Raw genomic sequence first — 8,894 nt, forward strand, 5'->3', positions numbered from 1 at the left:
ATCTCTTCAACAAAGAATACCACAGGAACAAAACAAATTTGATTATAGAAGTAAATTGGAAACCTTTTTTTAAATTATATGCTCTGTCTGAATCACAAAATAATTTTTTAAGTTTCATAACCCTTTAAAATATTACTTTAAAAAAAGGGGTTACTAAAAGCTTACCATGTGCTTTATATAAGCATTGTGTTACACTGAGTGAAGTTGATATCATGCAGGAAGTGACATAACAGGAAGTGGCTTAACAGGAAATAAGAAAAAAAACAGTCTTTTAAAATGTTAAGCACAAAACAAGAACATATTAATAATTTAATATGCAAACACTCATTCTGAAGGTAAAGAATATTCATCTGGTCTTTTAGAAGTTTAGGAGCTTTGACTTCTTCCATGTCTCATACTTCAAAGACTGCAAATTAGGTCTTCTTTTTCTGTGTGGAACTGAATGTTAATATCTCCTACCTGGCCTTCTGAAGTTTTTTGTGTGAAAACTATTTGTAAAAGTAAAGCATTTTTATTAAAAAGGCTTGAGACATTTTACTTGTATGCATAAGGTATCATTCAAACATAAGTTTAAACATTTGAAATTTTGCAAAGCCAGCTTAAAAGGGAACCCCTGGGAGTTCGAAGTAACAGGAAGGGGACTTGACCGTTGGAGGAATTAGGCCTTGGGTGTGATTGGTTATTTACTGTAGGGGGCGGGCTTAGCACGCGCTGTTACGCATTTAAAGAAAGAGCGGGAGAATCTGTCATCAGAATAATTATCAAACCTTTCTAGAAAGTGCTGTGCTTGTCAGTTAGTAATTCTGCGATGTCGCATTTTGATGCGATTTTTGACCAACTTAAGTTGGAAGCTGCAAAAATGGGCCCTACCTGGCTCGAAGAAAAATTACGTCCATTGCTTAGCCCGGTTGTCGAACCCAGAGTGGATATCGTGGAGGTGGCTCCGAAAACATCGAGGCGTTCGAGGCCTCCAGTTCGTTCTGATCCGGATGCTGAAGAGGGTAATAGCGGTCGGAGAAAATCCAGCCCCAGTCCGGGGTTAAAGGCGTCTGTGAGGAAGAAGTCAAGTTCGAGCTCCGGAAGTCGGCAGACCGGAGCGGAGTTTGCTGATAATGTGACGCAGTCCGGGAGCACTTGTTCCATTACGGAACAATTCACTGAGCCTGTAATGAAGGGTGATTCTTTGCCTAAGGGTAAGACGGCCAATTTAGGCCAGAAAGTAGTAATTAGAGGAAAAAAGCAAGCTAGTAAAAGTGACGGCCCGCCGAGGCCTATTTTTCCGTGTGGGGGTAATGAACAAGCGAGTATATGTAGTTTAGGTAGCGCCTTAATGAAAAAGAAAGGTGAGGGTTTGATTGTATCAGGGCCGATTGAAATACCTCAGGCAGTTTCAGAACAGTTACATAATGTTTCTAAGTCGGCTCAGATTTTAAGACCTTGCAATAATACGGAAGATCAGGCTTATCGGGTGTTAGACGAGAGGGTGGAAAGGCCTGAAGCCAGCGATATTCATCATGATACCGAGGTTGATAACGGTGTGGTAGAATTAGATTTATATTTAGATTCTTCTGAGGAGGATTTTATTCCTCCTTCTCCCAATGTAGTTAACACTATTAGCCAGTTTAATACGTCAGTCAGGGTCACGGGTGATCCAGCTTTAAAGGGCGAGTTAAGAAATTTGAGGGATAGGAATGTTGAAGTAATTAAAAATTTACCTGTCACTAATGATGTTTTTCTTTTAGATGGGAATGAAACTGGGTCACGGCCTGAGAATTCCCAGGGTCTTTTAATGGTGGGAAATGACGGCCTAAGTGGGGAGGCTTATGGCCTTCAGGAATCTTGGACGGAAAATATCAGGCTGGATATTGAGGACGGCGTTCCAGGGGTGGAACGTTTTAATGCAAAGGGAGAAGAAACAAGGGTGAGTACGGCCAACAATTTTAATTTTGGTCTTCAGGGCATGATGGGTCAGAGTATTAATAATACATTTCATAGCTCGGTTAACTCTGTTCAACGTCCAAACAGGTCTGGGATTGGGAGAATACAAGGTAGAGGTAGACAACGCAAGAGGTATGGGGATTTAAGGGGAGAAGGGTTTGAGGTCCCATCAGCTAAGAAGGGTAAGGGTGTTTCAGTGGATAGTAGGTTGGGTATGTCTACAGCTAGTAGGGGCATTGGAATTTGGGCACCTTCTGGGGGTTTGTCACATGTTTCTTTTTTACAGACGGAAAAAGGGCAGCAATTAATGACTAACACGGATCCCAGGGCTACTGGTTTCCAGAATACAGAGAAGGTTACGGCTGCATCTCAAAGGGTTCAGTCTGCAGTGACTCAGGACCCGAGTACAGGTAATGAGGGATCTGGTGTTGTGAATCTGAATGTGGGGGTTGATACAGTTGGTGTGCATGTTGATCCTTTATCTATAACTGTTTTAGAAGGTTTAAGGGACTTGTTAGCCAAATTAGAAGGAGCAAAAGTCACGGGGGGAGTCGCCAATTCATGGGTTCCCACAGAATTGGCTAACCAAAATAGGGTATTAGGGATTGGTGGTGAGGGAATAAAGGATGTAGGGTCAGTACCTCAATCTCAAATGGTCGGTTTATCTCAGCAAAAGGGGACTAATGTTGATAATAAAACGGATGGGGGTCCTGAGCTGAAGATTGCTGACACGGCTTTGGCCAGGTCTTGTTTGTGTTCTATTGGGCCTTTGGGCATGCATTTGACGGTAGAGTTAAGAGAAAAGATATACAAGAGGGATTTTATTGAATTATTTTCCCTCCTTCCTCTTGATCAGTCTTTTGAGATACCTGAAGACTCAAAAAAGGATTCGGCCAAGAAGGAAGAGGAGGAAAGGAAAAGACGTTACAGAAAATTACCAAAAACATTTACTAACTGGTTCAAGGCTGTTGTTATTTATGCTAGTGTATTTTCTGTTAAGTTCCCTGATCAAGGAGCGGCCCTCTTTTGTTATTTAGATGAAATTGCAGCTGCTCAGAGAACATATGGTGGTATGGCTTGGTGGTATTATGATGAACAATTTAGACAACGTTTGTCGGTTAAGCCTGAGATGAAATGGGATGATCGTGATATGGGTCTATGGCTAAAAGTGATGACTCCGTTAAGGTCTTCGCAGCCCTTTCGAGGGAGTGCCAGCGGATCTCTTCAAAACGGTTCGTCGGCAACAGCCAAAAAAGGTTTCTGTTTTGCTTTCAATGAAAAGTTCTGTAAATGGGGAGCATCATGTAAATTCAGACACGAATGCTCTGGGTGTGGTGGATCCCACCCTTCCAGTAAGTGTTTCAAAAAGAACAAATTGGGAGGAACCCAGGAGCTCCCTGAAAAAGGGATTAACTCCGGTGAGGCTAAGCGGGATGGAGCTGTGGCTCGTACTTTACGCTAAACAGAAAGGTTGTGGTGACAAGGCCTTGTTGTTGCTACATGGTTTTGAGTTTGGTTTCAGAATTCCATCTTCTGGAGGCGTTGTTCATTACAGGGGTAACCTTAAGTCTGCTAGGGAATGGCCTGAGGTTGTTAGGAGTAAGCTTGAGAAGGAGGTTTCTTTGGGTCGAATGGCAGGTCCTTTTAAAATATCTCCTATCCTCCATTTGCGTATTTCTCCTTTAGGAGTGGTTCCTAAGAAAGAGCCTGGTAAATTTCGTTTAATTCACCACTTATCATTTCCAAAAGGTGGATCTGTTAATGATGATATTCCGGATGAATTATCGTCTGTGTCTTATACATCATTTGACATGGCGGTTAAGTTGGTTAGAGAGGCTGGGCAATTCGCTTTAATGGCTAAAGTAGATATTGAGGCGGCTTTTCGGTTACTTCCAGTTCATCCTTCTTCACATTATTTGTTGGGTTGTTGTTTTGAGGGTTTTCTCTACATTGACTTATGTCTCCCGATGGGTTGTTCTATTTCTTGTTCTCTGTTTGAATGCTTTAGTTCCTTTTTGGAATGGGTTGTTAAATTCAGGTCTGGATTTTCGTCAGTAGTTCATTATCTGGATGATTTTCTTTTTGTTGGTCCCCATGATTCGGACGTTTGTTTGAAATTAAGGGATTGTTTTTATTCAATGGCATCTGTTTTTGGGGTTCCTATTGCAATGGAAAAATCTGAGGGTCCAGTTACGGCCCTTAAATTTCTGGGTATTACAATAGATTCTGAAAGTATGGAATGTAGGCTACCTCTGGAAAAGATTGTGGATTTGTCAGAAATGATTCAGCATTTTTTGACTGTCCGTAAGGTGACTTTGAGAAAAATGCAATCTTTACTTGGAAAGTTGAATTTTGCTTGCAGAATCATTCCTATTGGTAGAGTTTTTTCTAGAAGAATGTCATTGGCTACGTCTGGTGTTAGTAAGCCTCATCATTTTGTAAGGATTAAAAAAGGTCACAAGGATGATTTGAAAGTTTGGTTGGAATTCCTTAAAAATGTTAATGGTGTTGCAATATTCATGGAAGCTAGGGTCTCTAATGTTGATTTGGATTTGATAACTGATGCAGCTGGGGGTGTTGGTTTCGGGGCTTATTTTCAAGGGCATTGGTGTGCTGAAGTGTGGCCTCAAGAGTGGGTCAATTTAGGTTTAACCAAGAACCTAGTTTTCCTTGAGCTATTTCCTATTCTGGTGGCTCTGTTTGTGTGGGAAGTGGATTTGATGAATAAATCCATATTGTTTCATACAGATAATATGGGTGTCGTTTCTGCTATTAATTCTTTATCTGCATCATCATTACCAGTTTTGCGTTTATTAAGAGTGCTAGTCCTGAAATGTTTAAGTATGAATGTTTTCGTCAGGGCAAAACATATCCCTGGTAAGCTTAATTTGATAGCAGATTCTTTATCTCGTTCACAGTGGTCTCGCTTTCGAGAGTTGGCGCCTCAGGTGGACGTAGTTGGAGCGACGTTTCCAGTCCAACTTTGGAAGCTTGGGACGGAGGATTGGCTGAATTAATTAAAAAATCTTTGGCTCCAGGTACTTGGACGTCCTATGTATCAGTTTGGAAGGAATGGGAAATGTGGTTATGTCAATCTGAAATTAAAGAAGGGTATGATGAGGTCACGGGTTGCTTATTGGAATGGATGTGGCATTGGGGAAATGTGGGTTTGTCACCATCTAATATGGAAAGAAGATTGGCGGCCCTTGCTTTTAGATTTCGCTTATTAGGTTTGTCTGATGTTACAAAGGTTTTTTGGGTCCGTCAGGTTCTTAAAGGCTTGAAGAAAAAGACAAAGGTTAGAGATAAGAGAAGACCTATTACATTTTCTTTACTTCAAAAAATTTGGGTGGTATTAGCAGAGATTTGTGCATCAAGATTTGAATTAATATTATTTAGAACGGCCTTTGTATTGGCCTTTTTTGGGGCATTTAGAGTTTCAGAATTGGTAAGCCCTAGCAAAAAAGTTTCAGGCGGTTTACAAAAAGAAGATGTAATATGGAATGATAACAGAGTAGAAATATTACTGAGAAGTAGTAAAACGGACATATATGGGAAAGGCAAGAACATAGTGCTATTCCCTAGTGGTGGTGAAATATGTCCATGTCAGGTAATGATGCTTTATGGGTCCATACGGCCTTTGCAGGATGGTCCTTTGTTGGTTCATTCAGACGGTTCTTTTTTATCACAATATCAATTTAGAGCCATTTTAAGAGGTTCAATTGTTTTATTGGGTCTTAATCCTTTAGAGTTTGGATCTCATTCTTTCCGGATTGGAGCTGCTACTGAAGCCGCTATGTTAGGTCTCAGAGAGGATATAGTTAAAAAGATTGGTAGATGGGGTTCAAGTCATTATAAATCTTATGTTAGGCCTGATTTAATGATATAAAAAAAAAAACAAAAAAAAAAAAACCCTTGAATAGAATGTATGTTTTGGAATGTTTGAGTTGTAATCATCCTGAACACTCCTTTTTCTCTTATTTTAGGTGTAAAGATCGTATGGGTGATGGGGCATTCGTTTATATACTGGGCCAATGCTGAGGCCAGTAAGAAAATGGGCGGCCTTCAGCTTGGGTGTCCTGTGGATCAATGGGAGGTCAAATGGTTTGGGATTAGGGGGATGTGCTGGGAACTCTTTTTTCCATTGTTTCTAGATTTTGGCAGAATGTTTCCTCGTCCTCAGGTTTTGATAGTGCATTTGGGGGGAAATGATTTAGGTATGATTCCTCAAAAGGAACTAGTTAGAAGAATCAAAAGAGATCTGGGCAACATAAAGGAACTTTATCCTGAAATCAAAATAATTTGGTCACAGATTACTCCTAGGTTGGTTTGGAGATCAGCGAGGGATTATGATAGGCTAGAAAAGAGCCGTAAGAAAATTAACAAAATAATTAGCTCTTTTGTTAAGAGGTTGGGGGGAGGTGTAGTTTTCCACCCAGATTTTGAAGTAGATGGGGCTGAGGAATTTTATTTAAAAGATGGTGTTCATTTTAACCAATTTGGGATGCAGCTATTTATTTTCGATATAAAAGAAGCTTTGGGAAAAATATTGGGTTTGGCGGGACTGGGCTGTTCGGTCAGTCCAGTCGGTGGCGGGGGTGCTAGTTCCCAGACAAATATGGTACGCAATATGGCCAAGTGATTTGGAGGATTTTAAGTAGTTGCCTCTCCATGGGGTGAGTGGACAACTGGTTTTATAGGGGCAAGGGGTTCCCTATTAAAGTTTAGGTGTACTTGGACGGACTCAACAGGGATATAGCTGAGTCCAGTTGTTGAATAACGGCCATCTTGTTTTTGTGGGTTTGGGAACTAGCACCGCTGTGGTTTATGTTTTATTTGTCAGTAATGTTATTCATGAACATCAGGTATGTTCTGTGAAAAAATGTTTGAAAATGTTTGAAAATATTTATTACTCAATATTTAAATTGTGTTGTTAATAAAATGGCTGTGGCCAAACTTTATACCAAAGCTGTGTGTAACTCTTTTATTTATGTTATTATTTTAACTTATAATGGTTATAAGATTAAGGCCGGGGATTGACGACTTTAAAGGTCATGGTTTTAAAGATAATTGGGCATTGCATAGAAAAACATGGCCACCTAACAAGATAGGGCTAGAATATGAAAGGCATGCTAACTGCTGCACACAAGGGATAAGGGGTTTATCATTCCCCCCCCCCCCTCATATTGTGGTAAGGATTGAGAACCCTGTTTCATTGTGTGTCCTCTCTTTATGACCAATCTAATTTAGTGTTTCCCAGAGTGCTTTTTTTTCTTTTCTTCCTGTACTTATTTATTCATTTAAGGTCAGACATTTTGCAAAAGTTAGCATGCAACCTTGAGTAATAAGCTTCTTAATCTTACTCTACACTAGTTAATTTACTCAGTGTTGTTTACAAGGCCTTGATGATCAAAAGTGCTATGTTCTCAATATTATGAAATATGAATATTTCTAACATGATAAATATATACACGCTCAGTGGGAGTTTTAAGGGCATTCCATGGGAGTAACTTGTATTTTCTATGGGAGACATATCCTCACTTGTCATCACAGCGAGGTTCAGCCCACTTTTTTTAATATATAGCCAGACCAACTGACTGCGAGGCTGGTGAACCTGAACAGGCAATTTCTCATTGGTCTGTCAATATTTTGAATATTGGGACCCAAGAGTCACCCTGATTATTGTGGGTACTTTGTGAAACCATCTGTGTAGTGAGGATGTGGATTCCTGGTGAAGTAAGGAGCTGACTAAGACCAAACACCAATGGATTACTCAAGACAAGCTCATTTGCTCCCACGAGCCTAGCTTGCAACCCCTTAAGCCCCCTATGTTAAGTGTACCTCCATTACTATGCAATCTTTCTGTGTATAAAAACAAAAAGAGGGTACCTCCTAGTGTGATTCTGTATATCCAACCAAACAGTAGGTGAATGTATATGTTATACTCACAAATGTAGCAGCACCAGTGTGCTGAGTGGGGCAGACTGGGAACCTGCAGTGTCCCAGCTCCCTGATCCAAGCCAAGTGGTGGTCTCTCACCCAACCTCTCTCCTCCAACTCAGACTCGTGCTTATGGTAAAAAGTGTATTTATTTAAAATAGGTAAAAACACTTGGTTTAAAATCAGTGGGTTAAACAATTTCCCCAGATAATTGTGACGCGTTTCTCAGTGAACACTCGCTATTTCATCAGGCATATGTCTCTAAGTTAACGAGCACAGTCTTAAAAACAGCAGCCCTCGGATGACCCGGTTCTCCCGGGCTCCATGTTAGAGGCCTACATTACGGTTCTCCCCAAGCCAGGAAAGTCCCCAGATAGACCGGAGAACTTTAGGCCCATATCTTTGCTTAATTCAGATGTAAAGATACTCGCGAAGGTCTTGGCCACTCGTCTGAACAAATTCCTCCCAGACCTAATTTCAACCGAACAAGTCGGATTCATACCCGCACGAGAAGCCAGGGATAACACCCTTAAAGTCCTACAGTTAATAACCTACGCCCATGCCCATGACAAACCGCTCACCCTGGTCACACCAGACGCAGAAAAAGCGTTCGACCGAGTCAGCTGGTCATTTATTCGGTTAACCCTACACAAATTCGGCTTTGGACCTAGCTTCTCGAACAAAATAATGTCCCTCTACTCAGCCCCAAACGCAAGGGTGAGAGTAAACGGTATCCTCTCGGATGCGTTTCTCATCAAGAACGGAATGAGACAGGAATGTCCCCTCTCGCCGCTTTTGTCTCGCCCTACTGGGGGAATACCAAAGAGCTATCTCCCTCCAGAGGATTGTGGAATGGTGCAGGAACTCTAATAACAAGAGGTGGATACAACTGGACAATGAGATCCTCAAACGTGGAAATGTGGGATCTCTGGCATGGGTCTCGGTGGGGAATCGACCGGACCCAGTTATAACATACCCCATGATAGCTGACACTCTCAAAGCCTGGGATAAACTAC

Source organism: Bombina bombina, chromosome 2 (genome assembly GCF_027579735.1).
Source record: "Bombina bombina isolate aBomBom1 chromosome 2, aBomBom1.pri, whole genome shotgun sequence".
NCBI classification, from domain to species: Eukaryota; Metazoa; Chordata; class Amphibia; order Anura; family Bombinatoridae; genus Bombina; species Bombina bombina.